We start from the raw sequence: 27,194 nt of genomic DNA, 5'->3' as shown, positions 1-27,194 counted from the left end.
ATAGTATTATTAGAAATGTCCTTGAGTACATCCTTAAGAAAATTTAGCTGAACCAAATATCATTTTCTTAATTGAGGAATTCTTGATGAGCTACAGAAATCAATAACATTTTCTTAAGCTGTGGAAAAAGGTTTCATGTCTTTTATTTCTCTCTCCCTCTCTGCTTTTTTTAACCTTTTAGTACCCATTTCTGAACTCTTCCTCTTAAATAAAGTAGTATGGTCAGCTACTAAATACCCGCCAGAATTCATAATCCTGATAGAAAAAAATATTTTTGGCATCCACTAAACACTGTGCTTGAAGATTGACTTTAAGTCAGGTATAAGATGAAAGTAACAATTTAATTTAAGACATTTTAAATTAAAGAGCTGATGATCTTTTCACCCATGTCAACAGCTCTCTAAGCATTAAGGGCATCAAATATTTTTATAATGTAGTGAAATAAAGTCATCCTAAACCTCAAGATTTGTATTACAGATTTCCATACTTTTAAAAGATTTATAATGCCAAAGTACAAGGCCTCATAAGATTCCTATCAATGCAAAGGAACCCTTGAAAATGAGATCCCCAAATTGTTTTAAAGACTAAAAGAATCAAAAGTCTCATAAATAAGTCCAGATTTTAGAATTAACATCTGGATTTCAGTGACACCTGCCATGAGAGAAGTTTTTAAAATGTGTGATTTTTACCTATAATCATACAGCACATTTGATGAAAAAGAAGGGTACAACATAGGTAGTGAAAATGAATGAAGAAATAAACTGTGCATTAGACATCTGACTTGCTACATTGTACCAGACTTAAATGTTTGAAAGTATGACTCAAGAAAATGAAAAACCAAGTAAGAAGCGACACCCCCTTGTGTTTGATCAGCTCGTGTTGGTGTTTCTGTGTCCTGCAGAGGCAGAGCGTGTTACTATTCAGGACAGCCCCAGTGGCTAACAGTAGTCTGAGCCTGTGAGAATAGGGGAGAGACTCAAGCCCAGTTTTTGATGTTCTGCTTGGGTGGGTAACTTGAATACTAAAATGCATTCCATTGACAGCTGACCCTGTAAGAGGTTTCTCAACAGTCTCCTGTTTTGTTTTGTTTTGGTTTGTTACCCTCCCTCCCCTTCCTTTCCTCAAAGCTCTTCCAAATAAATACTTTTGGATAAGAGGAAATGGTCCTGATTGATGGTCATCTTTTTGTATGAGATTTTCTTTTTGGCAAGAAAGGAAGAGCTCAACTGGTTTATATTACCATTTTTTTCTTTAATTTTCAGTGTTCTTGATTTGTCAATGGCTGATGGTTTTTTGAACCTTGACTCAGAATACTGATCATGAATTCAAGGAGTAGACAAAGAACCTATTGAGAAATAGTTTTATGTTAACACAAGGCATGTGTATATCTATTGCATTTCTTCTTTATCTCAGCTTTAAATATTCAGTTGAAGTTGTCATTGAGTTTTAATCATATTATTAACTGTAGTTGACTTTGGAGGATGTACTGAGGCAGTCATTTTCTTTTAAAATAATATATGGTCTTTTTTAGACAATTTCAGTTACATTTTACTTTCATCTTAAGCAATTTTTATGCATCACAGATAAGTATTTTATAGTCATTCTGAAATGACAGATTTTATGATCTTATATTAATTGTCATATGTATTAAAATTCAACTTATAAGATTGAGTAGAATGGTATATTATTTTTCTTTTAATTATAAGATACCTCCAGTTAGCTTAAGGCTGACATTATTAATTTATTGGGAGGTTATTGTGATTTTACCTAAAGACCTTGGGGAAGGATGGATGTTTACCTGGGCATCAGAAAAATTTAGCTCCTCAAATACCACTAGGCTTCTGCTGTTTTATGTCTCTACCCTCTACTGCTTTTCTTCTCTCTGACAATTGGAATCTTTCCCTTTTACTACAGTCTGAACTAGATACTCAGCTTTTCACTTGTCTGCTACATTTTGAGCATCTCTAATCTGAAATCCCAAATCTGAAATGCTCTGATATCCAAAACTTTTTGAGTACCAACATGAAGCCACAAGTAGAAAATTCCTCACCTGACCTTGTGTCGCAGTTGAAATGCAGGCATTCTAAAAATATTGTGTAAAATTACCTTTAGGCAGAGTGTATAAGGTGTCTATGGGACATGAATGAACTTGAGTTCCATCCCCCAAATACTTTATTAGATTTATGCAGGTATTCCCAAATCCCCCAAATCTGATATTCAAAACACTTCTGGTCCCACGCATTTTGGGTAAGGAATACTGAAACTATCACCACCATACTGCAGCCAATAAGGGTATTGCAGTTCTCCTGTGAAAGGAGTTATCTTGAGAAGAAATGGCTCAATGAAGAGAAGGATGTTGTCCATAGTGAAAGGAAGAGGCACCAGTACTATCTGAATGTCCATTATAGTGACCCTTCATTTATCAAGACAAATCTGGCCTTTGTAGAATTGGTTAGTAAACCTTTCAAAATGAGTTTACTTATTTCCTGTCAGTGGATTGAATGGTCTTGGAAAATGGCTCCCTACTCATCATACCCAGAATAGCCAACAGAAATGCAAATAAAGGGGTTCAAATCTTCAGGTTTATTTCAAAAAACAGCTAAGTCATCCATGAAACTGACCAAATCATGTAGATTTTGTGTACATGGAAGTCATCAAGTTTCAGAAAGATGTTGCTTTACAAAAGCAGTGTTGGGTTTTTCTGTCCTATAATGGTGGAATTGATCTTGGACTATACTGATTAGGGGAGCTGGACTCCGGTTTGTTGGCACTAAGAGTGTTGGATTTTTCTAGTATATGCTTAAAAATTCAGAAAATAATGTTGATCTTACAGGTTTAAATGTTACCTAGGCATTGAATACATCCATGAGAACAGAACTTCCTCATTTGGCAGTGGGCATGGATGAATAACTCACATATGAACTCTGCTAGCCCCATTAACATAGTCCTTACTGAAAAGGAACACATTGTTTCTAAACTGAAAGTACAGATTATACAGAAGAAAATGTTTTCCCAGAAGAAACTGAAGAAAAAACAAAACCAAACAAAAGAAAACTCATGGCAGGGGAATAAATGCAACATAAAATAAGTGCAAATACAAGTAAGATCAGGAAAAAAACCCCAGAGGTTTACAGATATGTATTCATCAGAGACATTCATTATTTTACATTTGCTAGTGTATTCGTTATGTCATGCTTCTGTTGGTAATATATTTTTATTCAAGTAAACCTTCTTTTGAAAGGCAGAATATTCAAAAGTACATCGATTTGGATATTTTAAATAGTTGAGCATAGATTACTTTATAGTTTCCTAACGAATCCAGAGAAACTATACTTCAGTATGCCAATAGTAATATTTTTTGGATGACAGTCATCTACCATGGATCCGTTATTATACAGTGTCTGGGTAGTGTTTAATGCTGAGATTTGACCAGGTGAGGTAAGGTGGGGCTTCAGAGGTATTATCTGAGTGTAGAATTCTCCTAAATTTGATGCTTTTTACTTTTCTTTATTAAAATTGGAAAGTTCTGTTGAATTTTCATTTTAAGTACAATTCAATATAAGTAGTAACATGAAGATAATATGGGGGACTTTTTAAAGGTTAGTAGAAACCTTAATTAGAAGAGTTTCCGTGTACAGTGACCTTCTTTATTGTTGCAAATCCTCAGAGAAGAAAGAGCACTAAAAATTAGTATGCTGTCAACATTGTATTTTTATGATTTGACGTTATTAAGCAAACTTTGTGAGTATTTCTTTTTTTTTTTTTTTGGTGCATTTGATTAAATGTGTGATCTTATCTTGGTGAAATAGCCTGCTGGGCTGCAGACGGTAGTGTTCAGAAATGAAATTTGCTTAAAGGCTCTGAGCAGACATTCATTCAGTGAGACCTTTCTTGAATAATAGATGATAGTGAGATAGCAGTAGTGTGCATGTGTGCTTTCTTCCTTGAATTTAAGGAACATTGAGACAGGGCAGCAACAATAACAACAAAAGTAATGGGGTATGAAAGAAAACATTAGGTTTATAAATGAGAAATTAACCTGCTTTATTACAAATGAATGAACAATCTGTATGAGGGACCCAGTGTCAGTGTCAGAGGACAGTATGCTAGTCCATATGCTTTGTTTTAGTAATCCTGCTGTGTTATTTCCCCCCTGCTATTCTCTCTTAGCTTGATAGATGTTATTCTGGAATGAATTTTTTCTAGTCTCAATGTGTATCATTTATGTTCTTTGATTCTACTTGAGTGTGCCCATAATGGCTGGATTCTCATTCCTGTTCATTCTTCCCAGTGTAGCTGATTATACATTCTGAAGATGCTATTTACATTATATTTCTTGATTAGAGTGCATTCTCACATTGAAGCACTGGTGACATATAGAGATAGATGAAGTTAAAACATATCGCTCAATATATTGTAATATATTAGAATAGTATAAAATTCAAAGTTCATTTCATAGTTATATATTTACTTTGATTATCCACATCTGTATTGTGTGTCTGTGTGTGTATATATGTGCATTTTAATGGGATTGAGACTAGCTATATATACGATTTATATAATTCCAATTTCTCAGTGCGATTAATTTTTTGAAAGCATCATTTTTAATACTGTAAAATGTTTCATAGTGTAGATACAATAAGATTTATTTAAACATTTACTTATTCATGTGGGTTGTCATTTTTTACTAGAATAAATGATGTCACAGTGAATATATGAGTGTTGAAGCTTGGTCAACTCTCCAGTTATTTCTGCAGCACAGATTCCTTGAAATACAATCACTTGGTTAAAGAGTAATAATTTCTGTTTGAATTTTACTACTTGGTTTCAGTGAACCAGATGCATCATTGCTCTTTGCCTAATTGGTTCTTTGAACATTTTGAAATTTCTTTGGAATTATTCTCAGTTAAGTATTAAGTTAGTAGTTATTAACTTTCTGTTATGTAAAGTAGTATGCTTATTTTTATTTTTTATTTTTTTGCAATTTTTAGCAGTTGCTGAGTTATATGTGTACCAATATATAAAAACTGAGATCAGTATAATAATCATAAAAATGGAAATTTACTGGATATTAATATTCATACTTTTGAATTTAACATAATAGTAAAACAAAACCATATAATAAAACTTAATGATGACGAATTATTATACTTTTTTTCCCCTCATAAAAATCTCTTAGTTTCTTTGTCTGTTTTGAATGGACCTCTTATCTCTTCAGTTCATCTGAAGGGTCAACTTAACAATGCCCTCTTTGGGAAAGAAAACCTCTTATGGAACAAGAAAATTGATGGTTTGGTTACTCTTTTAAAATTTAAGTATTAAAAGTAAGAATAAATGATCAGTTAAAGTATATGAAGTAAATGAAGTTTGTCTATTAAAGAAGAAAGAGGTCTAAAGAAAAGTAATGAAGCAGAACATTGTGTCTTCAATTAGGAAATATGAACACAAGTTTTGCTAGGTGTAGACTCAATTAGAGAATGAAAGCTATATAATATGGGAGTTTTAGTAATACTTAAGTAAGACTGAAGAGAAAAGCAGCAAGTGAATGATGATTTTTTTTTTCAGCAATGCAGAATGTTCTCAATTTGATTTTTTAAAAATTCATTCTTTGGTCAGGGGGACTAAATATTCTACTTTAAATGACATCCTTGTGACTTCTGCTTCCAGCTATAAAGACATATATTTCCCGCAGTCACAGTGGCAACTTACTGTACTTTCATTATGTATATTTTTTTTAAATGTGCACCAGAGCACATTTTTGTGGACAAGTTTATGCTTGATAAATAAATGATTGTGTAACTGCACGAATGTGCGAATGTGTGTTATGAACTTACAAGAAACACGAAAGCACTTTTGAAGTTACTGTTGCAAGATAAATTTAAGTGCCATTCAAAATTGCCCTGTACATGCATGTGGATTAATAGAAGGGTAGAAGGGATATGAAAAGATGTAGTTTTCCACACTCTAATTTCCTTAAAAAAAGAAAATTTAGTTATGAAGAGTTAAAGTGATTTGCCCAAAGTCACATGGCAGGTTCGTAGCTACCTTCTATTAAGGTATTTCTCTGCTTGCACTTCAGAAATCTCATTTATGATGCCAGGCATGACATTGGCAATACAGAGCTGTATCAAATTACACATACAGCTTCTCAAGCTGTTTTTCATGTGTTAATAGGAGGAAGGATGGGGGTGTGTTTCTTTCTCCCTAAAAGATCCAGAATATAAAATAAAATAAAGTAATATGGTAAAGCTCATTAGAATAGAATACATCTACTTGCAAGTTCCATTTTCAGAAACCTTCAACTGAGTAAGTATAGTTGATTTTCTAAGAATGTTCACATTTCATCCTTCTTGAAGAGCTAAAGCACAGTATTGCATGTGCTAATAGCACATTTTTAAAAAGTAAAATAGGTGAGACATGCTTTTGTGATGATTTAAAGAGCAACTCACAAAATGAAGGTATTTTTCATTCTATAAAATGTTAAGGACTCTGATAAGTTCTCTCAGATATTTCTCTATACTTCTCTATTAAGATAGTAATACTCTTGTCACAATATATCATTTTAGCATTTGACCTAGTCTCTGATATCCACATTCTTTCCTTCTATTTACATATTAAGTGAATTTTAGATCCAGAGTTTTGGGCCCACAGAACAATTATCTTATATCAAGGAAATTTTAGCATTTCTTCAGTTACAGAAGTGTACACACTGACTATCAAATACTCAGTGTTTTCCTTTTTTCCTCACATGGCTGAATTTATTAATATAAAATTATTACAAATTATAAACTATAAGCATTAAATTGTATTTAGTTCTAGATTAGTCAGATGATCTTTACTGAAAATGAAAATGTGTGTAGAGAAATGTAAACTACAACAACAATAATAATAATTGAATGAGAATGAAACGGAAAAAGTAGAAGGAGCAGAATTTTAGATATTAGAAAAGCATGATTTCAGATCTTCCTCTGGTGGCACTGGAAAAGTTACTTAACATCTCCAGTCTTCCATTTCCTCATGTATTAAAAAAGGGATAAAAGTAATAGCTATCCTGTGAAGACTAAATGAGATAATACACATAAAACATTTAGTACATTGTCTAGATATAGGTATATGCAGAACAAGCAATAGCTTTTATTATTTGTGTTCATTTTCATTCTTCTGTTGTTAAAGTTGATATCTTCTCCTAAGTGGGCTTCTAAATTGTTCTTTTGTTTTCTGTAGCTCCCCAAAGACTAGCCTTATTAACTCATTAATTATACCATTTATTATATATTCATTCACACCAGATGTCTGCAGGGTGCTGGGGATGTGGAACATAACATAAGGGCCTCTAACTTTAGTAATTTCAAAATCACAGAAATAAAGAGGTATTGAGCAATGTGTCTGACATTCATTGTGGTTAAGTGCTATGAAGGACAAGTTCAGGTTGTTATGAGAGTTTATTAGCAGAGTCAGATCTCAACTGAGTTCCCCAATGATGTCACATAATGAAATACAAATGGGTTGAAACTGAGTTGGGGGGAGTTAGAGTCCAGAGTTACAATGTTTAAGTTCTAAGTATTTTGAAATTTATCTTAGGAGCAGTGGGAAATCATTAAAGGTTTTACGCATGGCAATAAGAAAATCTGATTTTTATTTTTTAAAAGATCATGTTGGCTTTCTGTGCAGACATAACTAAGAGGGAAGGCATAAAGAGGTGGGATAGAAAGACCAGTTAGGTGAAAGTTCCAGCTGTACAGCTTCTCAGCTGGGTAGTGTAGGTAGAGCTTCCCTCTTTCTGACCTCTACTCATTGGTATAAGAAAGGGGTCTGCATTAAATAACATCTCTTTCACCTCTAATGTGCTGTAAGTGATAAAGACGTAGGGGAACAAGTGAGATGGTGATCATTGGCCAAACGATCTCATCTGAATGTCTCGCTGTTTTTTACAGATCAACCCATATAATATATGGTTGTAACTATAATGCTGTACCCAGTTGTTTCATCAGATTTATTTTTTACCTCCAAAAGTATATCCATTCTCTGGAGTCCTGTAATATGACAAAAATTTAAAAATATGTTTCTCTTTTAAATGCTACATAAAACTCATAAAGTCAGATGTTGGACATTGAATTTAGTTGAGAGGGTTCAAACCACAAAGATCTTTCATTCTGGTCAAAGTGATTTATTTGTACATCCTCATTATTGATGCCATTTGAAGAGATTTCTATTCTTATGATACTTGAAAAGATAGTAGTATATTTGTCTCTTTATACTACAGTGGTCTGATATCTGAGTGACAAATACAGGGGAAAAAAGACTATTGTTTAAGAACTCCTCAGAAATTTTAGTTCTTGTGCTTTTCATTAATAATTTCTATATTTCATTTTTTGCCTTGTGTTTTATTCTTTGTTGTTCTTCATTATGTCTTTTTGATGGTATTTATGAAACTGCCATGACTTTTTGATTAGATGTCTTACATTGTACCTCTATGGAAATACAATTCATTGATATCTGAGACTGCTTTAAGTCTTTTCATAACCTGAAGTACCTGATTATTTAAATGAGGTTTGATTTTTCTTAAAGCTGGTATGTGTAATATGTCAGATGAAACATTGAATGAGAAATGTTACGTATGAGTTTAAAAATTAATAGCTTGAACTCTAATTAGCTGATGAGGTCACAAGACAGTGATCTGAAACTGGGCTTTATGGTCAGATAGACCTGAGCCTAAGCCTGGAGACAGCCATGTAACAACTGTGGGGCTTTGGGTCATTTCCTAATCTAGGGTTTGCTTCTTAGATCCTAGGGCTGTTTATATCTATTTCAAAGGACTGTGAGAAAAATAAGTTGATGAAGTATAATGCACTGCTGTGAGGTTTGGTCATAATATATGAGTTAAATAGAAAAAAATTGTTGCTGTTTCCCTTGTTTCACGTAGAAAAAGGGAGTGGAAAACTGGTTCAAGCCAGCACCACTTTTTTTTCCTTCGAGTCTTCTTGCAAGATTGACATTACATTTCATATGTGTTGCTTTCAGTCTTCATGGCCTTCCATTTGGAATCATTCTGTCATGTTACTTCATGTACATCATACTATCTTTTTTATCTCTGACTTATTCTGAAAGGAATGATTATCTAGCGATTTGTGAGGTACAAATGGAAGCCTGAGTACTTTACTGGCACTGTCAGATAAAAGTGCTAGAAATGCCTTTATTACTTATTTCTAATACCTGCGTTCTGTAGGCATATATACATAATATAGTTGGGCTGTAAAACACGGTTTATATGCTTACTATTTCAGGGTAGACATAGTCTTCCTCTTTGCCCAAAGCTCATTTTCCTCTAACTCAACTATTATCAGGATTTGAAGAAAAGTGCTTATTTTAAAAGTGACAATTTTAAGAAAATGTATCATTGTTGGAAAGAAATACTATGACAGAGGAGGGGGTATGAGCTCAGAGACCTTCATCCTGAATAAGCTTCTCTCCTTAAAATATGATATTATGAATATATATATATATGCACATATATATATATATGAACATTAGGAATTACAGTGAAGTACTATTTAGTATGTTTTTGGGTGTGGTAAGAAAAAAACTGCACAGTTGATATGCATAATAAAACTATAGTTTTGAAGAACATTTTGAAACCAGGTATTCTGAAATCAAATGCAGATATGTTTGACCTGGGAGTCGATGCCCCTTTCTCCTTCACCTGTGAGAACCTGCCCTTCAAAGGTAGGTTTGTAATATGATGTCAATGTTTGTGTCCTCTTGAGGACTGCTGTTTCAATGTAGGATATTCTCTGTTCTCTAATTATAGTGTGTAAAGGAGATACAATTTAAAATCTCTCTTGACAGCTGAAAGGACTTATTGAAAGATCATAAAAACCCTCAGGTTCTTGCTCTGGGAAAACAAATACCTGATTTTATTTATAATCCTAACTGTTCTAAAAGCAAGTTAGTAATTTTTCTGTTTTTTAGTCTCATTATAATTTAATACTTCTATAATTAATTTGTTTTATAATTTATTTTTTTCTGAATGCTGTATTAAAAGAACTGTTAAATGGAGTGACATATTTAAACATATTAAAGAAAACTTATTTTGAATAATTTTGGGTAATTGTTGTAACAAACCAGATGTTGCTGAGTTCTTATTTAATCAGAGATAAAAATATTCAAAATATAGTTTTGTCTAGCTGTCAGCTTAGATAAATGAATCCATTTCAATCAGCATGCTCCCAGTGAAAAAAAGGAGGGGATATAATAACATTTTTCTAGCTACATTTGTTGAAAATAAATATTAATCTTCTGTGTGGTTAAAATCATGCTGTGCCAACTCCATCATAACCGTAATTGCAGTGAAGCCTTTTAGAATTTTTATTTTTATGATTTTTACTTCTTTTTATCCTTCTGGAGTCATGGAATTTAATTCTACTTTTCATTTAGTTTATACCCAGAAAATGTTATACTAATCTTATGTAATCTGGAGACTACTTGTTGAGTATCATGAATATGTGATCTGGTCAAGAATTTTTTTTTTTGTCCCAAATATGAAGCTCCTTTTAAAGAAAATCTGTTGGAATTCCTGAGAGAAGTATTACTATTTTGTTTACTGCTTATTCCTTTTGGTTCTGTAGCATTGACTAAATCAAACTGCTTCTGTACCTGAACTGACATGGTCAGGAAATGTTGCCTAATGTAAAACAAGGAGATAAAAACAAAACCTAGACTAACAAAGCTAAACAAAATAAGGTATAAGGACAAAAATAAAATAAATAAATAAATTTAAAAAACCCAGTTAATTTCAAGCTTCATTGGACGTGCCTGTGAGAAGAATGGCAGGGACTTATACGAGCAACAACCAATTGTTAAGGAATGAAGTCCAAATTCTGACCTTCCTTCTGTGTACTCAAGAAGTGTCAGAAGGAAAGCCCATACCACTGATGAATAGTTTCCTCTGAAGACAATAATGACATTACTTTCTCATAATAAAGCTTGAAATTTAAATTTATATTATGTCTTTGGGGCCTCCATTGTTTTATACGCAAGGAGTTGTGATAAAAAGTTTGATAGTATGCTTCTAATTGTTGTCTTTTGTCAAATGTATAGAAAGTTTTTTTTAATGTATTTTTTAGTTGTAGGTGGAAACAAAATCTTTATTTTATTTTTATGTGGTGCTGAGGATCGAACCCAGTGCCTCATGTGTTCTAGGCGAGCACGCTACCCCTGAACTACAATCCCAGCCCGTTTAGAAAGTTTATAGGGAAAATTGCTAAAATAGTAGAAAACCATTATAAGCTATAATAATTACCAGAGCAAACTGATGTTCCAGTTCATGTGAATATTTTTCTAGACTGTTTATCAAGGAATTTAAGAAAATGAAGGTTGAAGGTAGAATTTTGTTTCCATTTCTGAGAAAGGCTTAATTTTTTTTTTTTTTTTTTTTCCTGTTTTTGTTACCAGGGATTGAATTTAGGGCACTTAACCATTAACCACTGAGCCACATCCCCAGCCCTTTTTTTATATTTTATTTAGAGACAGGGTCTTACTGGGTTGCTTAGTGCCTCGCTCAATTCCTGAGACTGGCTTTGAACACTCAATCCTCCTTCCTCAGCCTCCAGAGCCATTGGGATTACAGCTAAGAAAAGGCTTAATTCTTAAGGATGAGTCTCAGATTTTTTTAAAAGTCATATTATCTGTTTTGTCTTAGCTTCACTCAAATCTTCAGAAAGCACATTTTGAAAGGATTTTTAATTGATTAGTAGAAAATTGGTTGGAAGCACTTCACAATGTTCTCTTTGGAGCTACGTGAGAATGCCAAGGAGGAGGGTGGAATGGTAGACACATTTGTATTGTGTCTTCCTGCTTTTATTATGGCATTTTGAGGACAGAGTAGAAAGTACATTTAATGGGCTCTCTGAGTAACAGATGCAACCTTTGGTGGGTGGGTGCCTGTGTGTGATAAGAAAGAGTGATGCGAAATAGTCCTTTTGTGAATTACTCATGGGCCTTTTTGTCTTGGTGACTTGATGAATGAGAAAGAAAACAGTACTCTTGGCTTCTCCTGGAACACAGTGATTTTGAAGTAGGTGTAGAACTAGATTGGTGAGTGGTGCACAGGTCAAATGCCTCCACTTGTGTTTAAGACTTATGTGTCAACATTGTGGGCGTTGTGCCCACATACATATTGTGGGGTAACAATCCTTATTGATCTTTACTTTTTTCTTACGGTGTTGATGGTGTGTCTGAGGGTGTGTAATGTTTGTGACTTGTTGATTGTTTGGGTGCCTTGTGTTGCCTTGTTGGTGTCTTGTGTTGCCTTGTCATTCGTGTATTGGCTGTTCTGCCTGCCTCATGAGGCTTTCTGATATACAGTGGAAACAACAATGTGGAAAGCAGGTGACCTGCTTCCAAGAGCAAAATCCTTATGAATCCCAGACTTTAAATTAATGCAACGATCTGTTGAAATTTCCAAGAATAACATTCAAACTTAAGAGTTCATAAAGTACTAGGTGTCTTGACATTTAACCTCTTAAAATTTTGATGCATTGCCTGAGTTAATATATTTTTCACTCATTAAAGTTCTGTATTGCTGTATTAGAAGGTATTTAAACTAGATTTTAAAAAGCACACTTTAATTTTATTCTAAAAGCAAACTTTATGCACTGAATATCACCTCAAAATCAGATTTGATGAAAAGTTCATATGTAAAAACTACCTTTGACATTATACTTTCTTTCATCTTTCAGGAATCTTTGAATGTGTTCATTTTCCATGGCTGTGATTTGTGAAGAGAATTCTTATCTATAATATGTTCAGCCACCTCGATTTGGATCCTTACTGCCATTAACTATAAAATATGTGCTATATGAATGTGGGAGCCACCCTTTAATTCTTAAAATTTATTACAATTTTGATAGATTCGTGGGCAAAAACCTTAAATGCATGAGATTATTCTGGTCCTTAAAACAATTTCCAAATTACAATTCACTGCTTCTTATTAAAGTCCTATGTGCTTGCACTTTTTTATAACTGGGGATAAAATGGACTGACTCTTCCAGATTTTTTGTGGAAAAAGTGAAGAAAAGTTGCATTATATTTTATTATTTCATTACTTTTAAAATTGCACATATTTATGGGATATAGTGTCATAATTTGATGCAGAGTCACATGTGTACTTAACAAACTACATTAAGTACCATTTCCATCTCCTTCAACATTTATCATTTCTTGGTGTTAGGAGTCTTTGAACCCCTGTCTTCTAGTTCTTTATAAGATAGACAAAAAATTGCTGTAAACTGTTGTAACCCTACTGTGCTGTGAAACACTAGAACTTATTCCGCCTGTTTAGCTGTATTTTGACTGAACCCTCCATCCCACCCTCCCTAGCTTCTTGTGACAATTGTTGTATTGCTACTTCTGTGAAATCAACTTCTTTAGCTTCCACACATGAGTAAAGGTGTACACAGTGTTTTTCTTTCTGTGCCAGGCTTATTTTAGTTAACATAAGTTCTTTCACTTCTATTCATTTTGTGAAAAATGACAGGATCTTATTTTGCTTCATGGCTGAATAATTTTCCACTGAATATACCACATTCTCTTTATTCATTTACCTGTCAACGGATACGATGGTTCATTCCAGATCTTGGCTATTGTGAAGAGTGCTGTAACAATCATGGGAGTGCAGATATTTCTTTGGAATACTGATTGTATTTCCTTTGGATATATACCCCAAAATAGGATAACTGGATCAAATAATAATTGTTTTTTTTTAGGAACCTTCCAAATGGCTGTACTAATTTATATTCCTAAAATACTGTGTAAAAGTTCTTTTTCTCTGTAGCCTATCATTTGGGTGAGGTGAGATCTCATTGTGGTTTAATTAGCTTTTTCCTGATGATCAGTGGTATGGAGCACATTTTCATATACTTGTTAACCATTTGTTTATCCTCTTTTGAGAAATGTCTTCAAATCATAAGTCCATTTTACCATATTTGTTTTTGAAATTCCTTGTATATTCTGGATGTCAGGCTCTTGTTGGATAAATAATTTGCACGTTTTCTCCCATTGTGCAGGCCCTTTGGTCAACTGATTGCATCCTTTGTTGTGCAGAATCTTCTTGGTTTTATGTAATCCCATTTGTCTGTTGTTGCTTTTATTAGTTGTGCTTTTGGGTTCTTATCCAAAAAAGAATCATTGCCTTCGCTGATGTCTTGAAGTGATTCCCTATGTTTTCTTCTAATAGTTTCATGCTTTCGGGTCTTAAACATTTAAGTTTTCATCTATTTTGAGTTGATTTTCATATATAGTAAGAGGTGGGAATCTGGTTTCATTATTCTGCATACAACTGTCCGGTTTTCCAACTAACATTTATTGAATGCCTGTCCTTTCTCTAGTGCATGCTTTTGATGGTTTTATCAAACATTGTTTGGGCATAGATGCAGGAATTTATTTCTGGATGTTCTATTCTGTTCCATTGGCCTGTGCAACATACTGTTTTAGCTACTATAGATTTATATTATGTTTTGAAATCAGGTATTGTGATACCTCCAGCTTTGTTCTTTTTACTCAAAAATGCTTTGGCTGTTTGGAGTCTTTTGTAGTAGAAATTTTAAGATAAAATTTTCTCTATCTGTAAAGAGTGGCATTGGTATTTTGATGTGAATTGCTTTGGATTGTAGGATAGCATGAACATTTTAACAATATTAATTCTTTTGATCTATGAAAATTTTTGGTTTTTTTGTTTTCTTTAGTGTTTTGTAATTTTTATTATAGAGAGCACGCACTTCCTTGGTTAAATTTATTTTCAGATTTTTTTTGTTGCTGTTATTGTGAATAGGATTGCTTTCTTCATTTACTCTTCAGCAAGTTTGTTATTGGTATATAAAAATGCTACTGAGTTTTGTATTCTAAAGCATTACAAAATTCAGTTATTAGGCCTAAGAGTTTTTTGGCAGAGTCCTTAGAATTTTCTATACATAAAATTATTTCATCTACAAATAGATAATTTGACTTCCTCCTTTTATATTTGGATACCCTTTTTTTTTAATCTTGTTTACTTGCTCTGGAGAGCACTTTCAATACTATGTTGAATAAGAATAAAAACTTTCCTTTTTTTAAGGCCAGGAAAAAAGTGTATGCCTAGGGAATAGTGTTGTTTAAAATGTATATGTAATGTTTTAGTCGTTCTTAGTGGTCACTTTGAAGTGGAGTAATGAACAACCAGTTGCTCACTTCTGGCACCTCCTGGAATCTTCTGCAGACCTGGTCCATGTTTGTGGTTGCTCTGTGGTAATCTAAGTTCGCAGCCATTCATTTATCCTTGGCAAGGCCTCTGGGTAGGGAACAAATTCCAGGAGTCCATAAGCACTGTTTCATTTCCATCGCTCACCGGTTAGACACACATAGTTATTTCTGATGCTCTTTGCAAGGCTACTGGAACTTGAGACAGTCTGTATGCAAAAGAAGAGGGATCTCTTGTTTATTGAACTTCATTTTCTGACCGTAATGCCAGTCACCCCTGCCTACAAGAACCTGCAGACACGGAGAATAGAAGGGCAAAGCACCCCTCTAACTGTTTTCTAGTCTCCTCACTTTAGTCCAGGATCTGCTTTTTATTTTATCCCTTGGAAAAAGGGGGAGTGGGGGGTCAGTTCTGTTATTTTACTCTGAGGTTACTACTCATCACTGGAATTTGTTAAGTTATACTCTTGAAGTGTTCAGTATAGCTCACTGGTACAGTTGAAAGACAACCCATTGGTGCCAGGGGGTTGGAAAAGGCACATTCCTTTAGTATCATATTGTTATGCTGTTTCCTGGATGGTACAGTGAATCTGATTCTCAACCAACCTTGCCTTCTTGGAGTTGATGGCTTCCCATGGTTAAAGGACTATGTAAGACTGAAAATGTTAGAAACATGTTCAGCTTTATGTAGCTCCTATTTTGTGGCCTTCCCATTTCTCCTCTTTCCTGTCTCTATTCCCATAAGGCCATTATCCTCCTGACATGTTCAACCTCAGTGTCAGCCTGAGGTATAAACACCGTACTGTCGAGTAATATGATACATTCTGCAAGATAAGTGAAAATCAATCCCAATACCATAGTCAAGATTTACCTGTGCAGGTAATTATAAATGCCACCTTGTTTTTCACTTTGGCAATAGTATAGATAATACATTTTAACAGGAATCTGTTGACTAGACATCTCTATTTTTATTTCCTTCTACTCCTTTATTGATATCTCTTTCATTCTAGAGCTCAGCTTCCTTCAGTCTTGGAGAACCAAGGTCCTTACTTGTGATCCCCCAGACAAAAAACTGTTGTCCTTTCATTGGCATAATCCAAGCTCATCCAGTTCTTTGGATTCTGTTTCATATCTATTTTCTTTTCTGGCCCATAGTCAGAGTACAAAGCTAATGAATATTTCCCTGTTCTCCCTTAATATCTTTCCCATCACTGCCTCTACCTTCTTGTCTTCTGATCCTTTTACTAAGAGCTCTCAAGGTCTTATTTTTCTGGGACAGTTCTCATGTGCTCTTCGTCACCAAGTCCTTCCCTCTTCACAAATGACCATTTAGAATAACTGTGATTCACTGAGTTACATGTGAATCACTTTTGCCAAGCATTGATTTAGTTCCATTGTTCCATTTCAATTCAAATTCTAGTACAAACCTTAACATTGCTGATCCCAGAAAAATTATCCTGCTTCCTATCAGACAGCAACACTGACCTCCCTCCCAGCATCATGAGGAGTGCCTCAGAATCAATAGTTACCCAACTGCCTGAGTAATGACTACTTTGTAAAATGAAACACTATGAGTTTATTTTAGCTACAAGTAGACAGAGTTTAGAATTTGTAACAGCAAATAAATCATTTCATTTTTAAGTGTGGGAGGTAAGAATAATCTTTTAAAATTATTTGTGAGATGTCCCTTGCTTTGCCCAGTGTCAGAAATTTCTTGGTATTTGTGCATGTATGATTATTTTAATGTTAGGTCGTTGGTAGCAGAACGGAGATTTCAGTGTGAAGTGAATTGAAGGAGAGAGTTCATTTTATGACCTTTCTCAGGTTCTCAGGTGAAATACAAATGCCACTACTAAGGCAAATAATTTCTGAATTATAAAGTGGAATGTATGTGACCTTTTTTATTTGCCTTACTTTATGGGGTGATAGAAGCCATGAAAACCTTAAGAAATTTCTACTTCTACTTCAGGTGCCCAGCAGACTACTGGAGTGTAGCTCAACTAGGAATATGGTACAGTGTTATAATTGCATCCCACCTGGAGAAAGAAAGGGGCTAGTAGGTGTAAAAACCCCACGAATGACAAGAAAATAGACTTTACAAAATCTGACTCTTTGCTACTCTCTCCAGAATAAATAAAGGTATCTGAAAGTGGAACCTCATTATCATGACAAATTGAGATATTTGAACTCTATATTATAAATATATTTATTTATATTTGTAAGATATATATCTAAAAGATCATGAAATCCTTCTGTTTGAATGAGTTGAGCCTTGGAATTTTTGATTAGCAAAATACAGTGTTTTCCTTCCTAAGTTCAAATGTAGCATTTAGATTTTGATTTTTTGTTCATGAATGTATCTATGTAAAATCCTTTTTGAAAAAATCAAAGGTTTATCAGCCCTAATTATTAAACACAGTCAAGGAGACATTGTGATATGCTTATATTCTAAAGGAGGAGCTCAAGTTCAAAGCCAACCTTAGCAACTTAATGAGATCCTGTTGCAAAATAAAAAAAAAAGGTTGGGGAATGTGGCTTAGTGGTTAAGCTCCCCTGAGCTCAATCCCTGCCCCCCTAAAAAAAAAAAAAAAGATTTGAATATTTGAAATGACCATTATTTGATGTTCTGTAAATCTGGACTGTGAAGTCAACCACTCTGACAGTTTATATTATGTTAAAAAATTAGGGGTTGTTTTTAATTTCTTACTTTGAATCAATTGTCAAATTAGAAACATTGCAAAAACAGTAGAAAGAGTTTCTATATACCCTTTGATATGCTCATACATAACTGTAGTCTAATGTTCAAAGTCTGATTGTTAAACTTGGTACAGTACTGTTAACTGAATTTCAGATCTTGTTAAAATGTTTTCCAGTAGTGATATAGTAGTCTTTTGAAATGTGGAATGCAGTAACATACTTGGTATTTAAGGTTGATAATTTTTGCCATTATTTACTTTTTTAAAAAAGTACAGATAGAATTTTGACAAGTCTCTTAATGCTTGATACTGTGAAAATGATATTACTTTTTTTTTTTAACTCTGAAGATCATTTTTAATTGCTTGCATCCGAGAAAAGGAATATCATTTGTTTTAGGAAATAATTAAATGTTACTGATGTTAACATTTTATTTGTATGCCCATTTCAATGATCCTTTCTGTACCGATTTTAGTTCAATATTTCCAAGAGGTCATGGATACAGAATCAAGTTAAATATTCAAGTGTGATGTTTAGGTCTGCAATCCTCTAAAAGTTATATAACTGTGATGTCATCAGTCATAATAACCAATATTCATGTAGTAGAGGGTAAGAAGTAGTTTAATGCAAATTTTCTTCATTAAATTTTCCAGGATTGAGAGGAATTTAAAGAATACTAAATGGTGATAGATGGATATTTGGGTTATTTGTGAAAGTCCTTCCCTAATCCTTAACATGTTTAACAACCCATTATGTAGAGAAATTTGTCTTTACGTTTGATCTTGTGCTATTGCATAAATTAAATCCTTTTTATTTTGTCAATAGCAGTTAATAGATGGTCTGCTCACTGAGGGCAGGTTCACTTCTTATTTATCTTTTCTTTTGCTGAGCATTGTGTCTGGCACATGGACAAATGCAATAAATGTCTGTTTACTTGAGGGAAGGCTATGATGTGTGGGAAAGCAAGGGCTGCAGAGGTGAGTGCTGATCTGGGCTGTAGGCTGGCTGGGCCCTGGTATTTTTAGGGTGACCTTGGCTATTTTCTTCATTTTCACTCAGCCAAGTTTGCCCAATAGGTCAAGCAGTTTATACGTTTGCATCTTTGCTTGCATGCCTAAGCCTTGTATTTCTCTTTGTAAATAATGACTTAATAAACAGCCCATGCCATGTGAATTGTATAAATAGAAAATTTTTGAAGTAAAATTTCCTAGTTATTAGTAAGTCAATGAAAATGATTACTCTGGTTGCTCTATCTAGACATAATTAGCTTCATAATACTATTTTTTTTTAATTGTAAGCAAATGGGGTACAACTTGTTTCTCTGCATATGAAGTAGAGGCATACCATTTGTGTAATCATACATTTATATAGGGTAATGGTGTTTGATTCATTCTGTTATTCCCCCCCCACCCCTCTTTTCTCTCTATACAGTCCATAATACGGTTTTGAGAGAAGTTTCGTTTTGAAGTAGCAAAGATGTTTTTAGGTTTGAATTTTAATGTATTATACTTTTAAAAAAAATTTTTTTTAGTTGCCAATTTAACTTTATTATATTTATTTATTTATATGCGGTGCTGAGAATCAAACCCAGCGTCTCACACATGCCAGGCAAGCGCTCTACCGCTGAGCCGCAACTCCAGTTCTATATTATATGTTCTTCATTGTCAGAAGTCATTAGAAGTGTTACCCTTTTTACCTACTCTTTTCAGTGCTGTGTGTGGTAATTTTAATTCAGCAAATATGTGAAAAGAAGCAGGCTAACATCAAATGACTTTATGAATCATAAGTCTGCACTGTGCTTTTGAAAAAATGTTTTTCAGTATCTTATTTTTAATAGCTTCTGCCCATGAGGGCTTAAAAAATGTCTGACAGACAAAATGCTGTAAGTTTGTGATTTGGCCTAACCAGTTCCTAATTAGCCTTGAGACATTGAAATGTTCCTGAGTTTCTTCAAAATCTAAGATATTCATAGTATTTCCATCAATAATGTTAAAATTAATGAGATAATAGAACTAAAACACATAGTACAGTGTTCAGTACATAGTAAGGATGCTATGTTAGTTATTCTTCTTCTTCAATGATGTATTGTTTTAGGATTTTAGATCATTGTATGACATGAGATAATATTTTGAGAGAGTATTGAGGATAAATTAATGGAAATATTCCTGGGAACTAAAAAGTTAAATTATTAAGATTAATATCACTTACTTTTGATGTTTGTCATTTTTGTTTGAGATGAAAAAAATCTGATTCACTTTTGCACTAATTCAGGGATTATCATCACGTTTGTGCTTTATCCAAATATGAGCAAACAGGGCCCTAGGTTGGATATGTAGCACTGAAAAAAAAAAAAAAAAGATATTGCAATAAATATATAAATCAGTAAAATAGTCATTTGGGCCTGAGATGTAGCTCAGTGTTAAGAGAGTTTACCTAGCATGAGCAAGGCCTTGGGTTTGATCCCCAGCATTGCCAAATGACAACAGCTTGGGTAAGAATGGCAGATAATCAGGCAACCGTAGCAGTGCTAGATGATAATATGGAGAACTGGTGTGATGGGAGTGAATTCGTGGTGGCACGATGATCACAAAAGAAGAAATCTGTAAAACACTGTTGAACTTAATAAATTTATCCCTTATTACTGTCATAGTAAAAATACTACTGTAGGGGCATTTTAATTTTATTAAGCTCTGAGATTAAGAGTATTGCTAAATACAACAAAGTAAAAGTTCAGATAAGGAAATGTATGTAAATGTGCTTAAAAAGACTTAACAACCTGCAGTTATCTTTTACTTTTTTTCGTGTAACAATAAATCTAGAGATAAGTAATTCAAAATTATAATGTTAGGACCCAAAGTTCCCTTTTCTTCCTGGTCTCTCAACCTTGTATCACTCTTGTATCACATTTATCCTTATGGTCATACCAAAAAGGCTTAACTTTCAGACCTTCATGTTCCAGATGTTCATATGAGGCATATGAAGGAGGAGGAAAAATTGCTGGAAAATGAAAAATCAGTTTTGGGAGAGGAAAACTTTCCCAGGAAATATTAAACTTATGTATTTTTCATCAGTGGTATGTGACAGGGCCACCTGTAGTTACCAGGGTGTCTGAGTAAGAAATAATTTTTATTTAATGCTTTCCTGAGCAAAATTCAAGTTTTAGCACTTAGAAAAAAGGGTTTGGTATGTAGGAATGGTCAGTGATCACAGCTCTCCCAGAAACCCTGAGCACAGTGCTTGACGGAGTGAGTCCTCCACGCCTGGCAGCCATCGTTATTGTGATTGTCGATGTGGTTATTGTATTACCTTTGAGCTCTTTTAGATTATGAAGGTTAGTCCCAATTTGATTAAAATTAAACAGTTCTTAGTGGAACGCTCAAGTATGATACATGTTCCAAACACTGCAGTGGTCTCTCTGATCCACAGTGGGTATTTCCAGACCCACCCACCCCCTGTGGATACCTGAAAATGCAGATAGTACTGAACTCTCTCTGTGCTGTTTTCTTCTATACATAAATCTTGATGGTAAAGTTTAATTTACAAATGGCACTGTAAGAGATTAACAACAATACCTAGCATTAAACTGGAACAATTATATACTATTATAAGAGTAATCTGAACATAGTCTCTTTCTCCTGAACCATTTTATTGTGCCATGCTACCCTTCTTGTGATGATGTGAAATGATATGGCAGTTGACCCCTGGGCAATCGAAGCCACAGACAGCACAAACATAGATAAAGAGAGCCTAATGTGTTTCTGCATTTATAATGTAGGGGATAATTCCATAAATTACCAAGAAGTTATGAGAGATTTTTCTAATTTATTTAAACCTTTTCATTCTACTGTTTCTTTAACTTGCAGGTTACATTTACAAAAATTGCAAAATACTGTTCATCCCAACTAATTATCACATATATGAGTTTTATAATAGTATAAGTTTACTTAATCATTCCACAAACTACTGTGCAGTACTTAGGACTTTGTATCCTGATATGCTTAATTATATCTTGAAACTTATCAACCTTGCTGATCATTCTCTGAAATTTGAATCTGAGAAGAGAACAACTTCCTGGGGGAAAGTATTATTAAACTAGGCAGGGCGGCTAGGACTCGGGCAGGCAGGTATATTGTACAAGTAAACTGAGGCAAATGTCTATTTGCTGGGAGTGAATCAATAAAGGAGGTTGGTAGAGAGAAGGCCAGGAGATGGTCATGGTAGTGTACAGGGCTGGACCCAGGCGTGCCAAATTACTAGTTGGTAGCAAATGGAACTAAATCTGCATGACCTCAGTGGGTGGACACAGGCCTCTGTTCTTGTACTCTTCCCTGGCAATTGGGTGGGGCAGAAGCTGAAGTTTGAAAGGCATCCTGTGACTCCAAGTGAAAGGGCGTGCTGAAGGCAGAGACCAACAACTGACTAGTGATTCACACAGGGAAATAATTTATGAAGGTGGTGGGAGGTGGGATGAGGGACAAAAAGAAACAACAGGCTGGGGTTGTGGCTCAGTGGAAGAGTGCTTGCGTAGCATGCATGAGGCACTGGGTTTGATTCTCAGTACCACATAAGTAAATAAAAAATAAATAGAAAACAGCTATTACTTACTATGTCCATCTACAACTAAAAATATTAGAAAAAAAAAAAAAGAAACAACTTCACGTTGTTGGGCCTTTGTTCTGTTCCTTCTATTCATGTTCCTTTTTAAAAAATTTTTTGTGGTGCTGGTGATTAAACCCAGGGCTTTGGACACATAAGGCAAGCACTCTTACCAACAGAGCTATATATATCTCCAGCCCTGTTCTATTCCTTCTTTGCAATGTCCCTTCTCTCTTCACCTGGCTATTTCGACCTTGCTGTTTAGGGCTTAGATTAAATATTGCCTCCTTCAAATCTGGGAAGGCTATCCTGTGCATTTCTGTAGAAATTGCCCTTCCTTGCCACAGTGTTTTTGTAACTGTCCACTTACTGCATTCCCCACGAAGAAATAAGACCTGCAGTGATAGTACCAGCCTTCTTTTTATAGTCTGGATCTAACCTATGGCCTGGCACATGGCAAACGCTAAATATAAATTAATAAAACATATCCACAGCCTCAGCTATACCTGCATTGTAATTTACAATACCTTGGGAGGAATGTAATTGAACATGTAATGCTGAGGAAGTAATTATGATCCCACACTATTATGAGGCCAAAATGAGACAACTATCTCTGAATACAGAAAGAAAGGAAGTACTTTGTGGGGAAAGACTAGACAGATAAATTGGGAAAATTGTAGAGATATAGCCTTCTGCAAGAAATTAACCTTCCAGATCCCATTTCCTAATCTAAAAACAAGATGTCTCCCTTCTGAGACTGATGTCAGGGTCAAATGTGCTGATACGTATGAAAGACTTAGATTCATGCTTATTACAGAATAAGCCATCGTATTTGTCAGTACATATTATATTACATTAGATTATATATTCTTATCTGGATTTAAACAAATATAAAAGTGCTCTTAAAAAATAGAATATCAATTCTAGAACTTGTTTGTTTAGGTTTGAATTCTAGCTTTGACCACTACCAGAAACATCACTTTGGAAAAGTAAGTTTATATATCTTTAAAGTGAGTTAATAATAGCACCTGCTATTGTTATTATTACCATAAGGCTATTACAAGGATTAAATCACATTAGACATGCAGAGTATTTAGAATAGTGCTTGTCTTATAGGAAATGTGCTTTAAGATTATTATTATGGGGCTGGGATTGTGGCTCAGTAGTAGAGTGCTTGCCTAGCGTGTGTGAGGCACTGGGTTCGATTCTCAGCACCACATAAATAAATGAATAAAATAAACGTCCATCAACATCTAAAAAATATTTTTAAAAAGATAATTATTATGTAGATAAGGACACTCAAAACAGGTGCTAGAGATAGTCCCTTAGTATTTATTAGGACATTTGCCACAGCCTAGTCAAAGGAGAAAGCCATGCCATACTGTCAAACTGTCACAAGGATCTTGTATCTAGCTTTGTAATCAGACTTATGGTGGTTTCTTGCTCTGTATGAGCTTGAATTTGGATAGTGATGATGCCCTTATGATTCTCTGATATAAGTCTATTGCAGAATTATGCACTTGGGTATTTCTATAGAATTTTAAAGTAGACTTACTTGTTTTATGACGATTGCTAAAATCATCATGAAAAAGTCATTATATACTTTATATGACTACATTAATTAAAGCATAAAATTTCCCCAATACTAAGGCTAATACTATGTTAGAGTTAAGGTATCAAACTTAGGACATATATATATATATACTTTCACTTAGATCCTTGTCATCTACTTAGGCATATGAGTGATCAAAGTGCGTGGCTAAATTCCTGCACTTTTTCTATTGTTTAAGTCTTGTTTTTCTTTATTCTGTACTTCTGTCTTCTTTAAGACTGTGGGCCACACTGCTTTTCTGCCATTTATGGACTCTTGAAGTTTTTCTTCTTTGTGCATTAACAGACTAATACAGAGGTAATGAATGCTGTGGAAAACAAAGCAGTGTGATAAGAGGACTGGAAGTGACGAGTTGTGGGAATGGAAGGCAGCTTGTCATATTAAATAGGAGATCAGGTGAGCCTTTATCAGAAGGTGAAATGTGAGCAGAGACTCTGAATGTTGGATCCTTCAGCTTCCCAGTTCTCACTCCAAAACGTTCCTTGTTCATCTTAAATTTGAGCTCTGTACGTAAGTACTAAGTGAAAGTACTCAACTGTATTTTGTTTATATTTGTGGTAATTATAAAAGAGTTGAACTAGTTGATTTATAGAGACTAGTCCATAAACAGTAAGATGAGCACAGAATGCATAAAGGACCGATGATACAGGTGTTGCAAATTCATATCAAAGGGAAGTATTCCCCAGCCAGGAGCTTCTTCCAAGGACTGATGCAGTACCACCATATCTGATAAAATAATGTGTCACTTGGAATAACTGTCTTATATTAACTGTTAACTATCTTATATTAAATGGTTAATATAAAAAAAGATCCTGTGCCTATTGGGTTAGACCAGCACTATTGTGAGAAAACCTGACTGTTGATGGAAGTCATTAAATATTTGGGTTGCTAGATTTGACTCTTGTTCTGGTTCTGTGTTTGTTTGACTTCCCTGAAGTCAACCATTAAGGAGAAAATGGATTGGTGTATAATGCCTGGTATCCTGGTCCCAACTAATAAATTTGTGTATGTCAGTCCCTTGAGTTTGGATTTAGTGAGTTTACTCCTGAGAAGTCTCTGTTTTCTAAATATGCTTCTTTTGTGATCACTGGTGAGATACCTGCAGCTGTTTGTTTTGGTGGGCACACTGGCTGCTGTTCTACTGTATGCCTCATGGATATAAAATTTGTACCATTCAAGACTCTTCTTTTTTGTTCCTTGGTATTATATGGAAACAATTTTAACTACATATGAATGTTATTCAGTAAGACTTTTCAAGGGTTATATGTAAGAAATAAAAAATTTTTTGAGCATGCATCAACATTATGGTAGTGAACCATCTTTAATGATTTTTTTAGTCTTCAGAAGTGGAGGTCACTAGAAGATATATGTCAGCTCATGTTGTCTGCTTTATTAAGTTTAAGGGAAACATGATAAATTTCAGTAATAATTCTTTTGAAATACAATTGTCACATGAAGTTGTTATTCATTTCTTAATCCAATAAAGTGAATTAGAGCTAAGTTTCCTCAGCATGTTATATATCAAAACTGTGTGTCTGCCTGATGAAATCATTACTGTAAATCTATCTAGGTCTTCCTACCTTTTTAGATAAACAAGTCTATGAATCTGATTTCTTGTTTTGGATATTGTTACATTACTGTCTTTTTCTCTACATGTGAATTCATATATAATGCTTACTTATTTTTCAAATTGAAAGGAAACTTTATTTACTCATTCATGGTTATACTCCCAATTTGAATTTTTACATTTTACATTATTGCTATTGCAGAAAGAACTCAAGTTTATTTTCTCTATAGTGCTTTCTTTTAGTGGATAAGTAGTTAGCATTAAGATTTTGAAATGTTGAGGACTCTTCACATGATCCAAATATATATTTGTTATGGTTGCAGGAAATTTTATGTAAATTAAATACTTTCCATTTAAGTAATTGAAAACATTAAATAAAATATTTATGTTTTGCCACATTTTAATTCATATTTAGAAAATTTAGGTTTTTGGACATGAGTTTCTATTGGCTGTTTGAGTATTCTTTCATTTGGAACCTAGGTTAGCCGTATTTTGCTATATGGAGAGAAGGTGCCTGTTAAAATGTAATGGGAGAGATAACCACTAAGAAAATCTGAGTCTTTGACCTTTTGGAACAGGACTTTTTTTCTTTGACTCTGAAGTATAATCCTAGTCTGCACTTTGAATGTTCTGAATATTGATAAAGACCATAGAAAATATAACTATCAGTTAACTTAAAAAAAGCTAAAACAGATGTAAAAAGCTCAGATAAATATAACTGAGTTATTAGTATTCTAGAAATGACTCACCAAGTTGCATTAGCTGTTTGAAAACTCTGCAATATCTGTTTTAAAATCCGGTCAGTAGTCACATCTTCAGTGCATTAAATGTAGAATGAACCCTCTTGAGGAGCCAGAAGATGTTGTGATAAAGACCATATAAAGACCATATATAGTGACATGGTTAGGGGGAAATACTGAAACACAGTAAAATACATTTTTGAGAAACTTTTGTAACACTGTGAATCTGTGTAGGGGAGAAACGTAAGTTGACATGGTCTTTTGCAATCCTGAATTTGCTCTGTTACCAATTCATTGAAGGCCTACAACTTTCTCCTTCCAGCTGATTGATTTTGAATTTTTCAAACTGATTAATGTTTTCATTTGAATGGTAATGCTGACTTTGCAGAAGATGTGTTCTTTTAATTAGCAGATGCTGAGATTAGCATTAGGTCTGAAGAGTAATTAGCATTTGTTCTTACAGTACATGAGTACAAACTAAGTACTGTAGCAAGTGGACCTACCATGTCTTCTTTTCCTTGTCTCTTTAGATCTTTATGAGAAAGGTAAAAATTATTGAAACCTTTAATCACTGTGGTACTTAAAACATTTTAACAAATTGAGGATTTTCTCAAGAGAAAAATGTTTTCAGCTCTGTTATAGGAACTCTATTTATGTAGGGTTCTGTTTTCTAGTTTTACCCATATGTGGAACTTAAACATTATTTTTGGCAAAGTAAAAATCCCAGTTTATATTTATGTGTGTGAATGAGCAT

At 34.1% G+C, this 27,194-nt stretch overlaps 1 protein-coding gene across 17 annotated transcripts in view; it reads left to right on the top strand.

Annotated features, from left to right (window-relative positions):
- Positions 1-27,194, top strand: part of ADGRL3 (adhesion G protein-coupled receptor L3) — a 760,294-nt gene that overhangs the window by 6,970 nt on the left and 726,130 nt on the right. The gene's annotated exons all lie outside the window — the stretch shown is intronic.

This window comes from Sciurus vulgaris (genome assembly GCF_902686455.1).
Source record: "Sciurus vulgaris genome assembly, chromosome: 9".
Taxonomy (NCBI): domain Eukaryota; kingdom Metazoa; phylum Chordata; class Mammalia; order Rodentia; family Sciuridae; genus Sciurus; species Sciurus vulgaris.
This window is presented reverse-complemented; position numbering and strand designations above follow the sequence as displayed.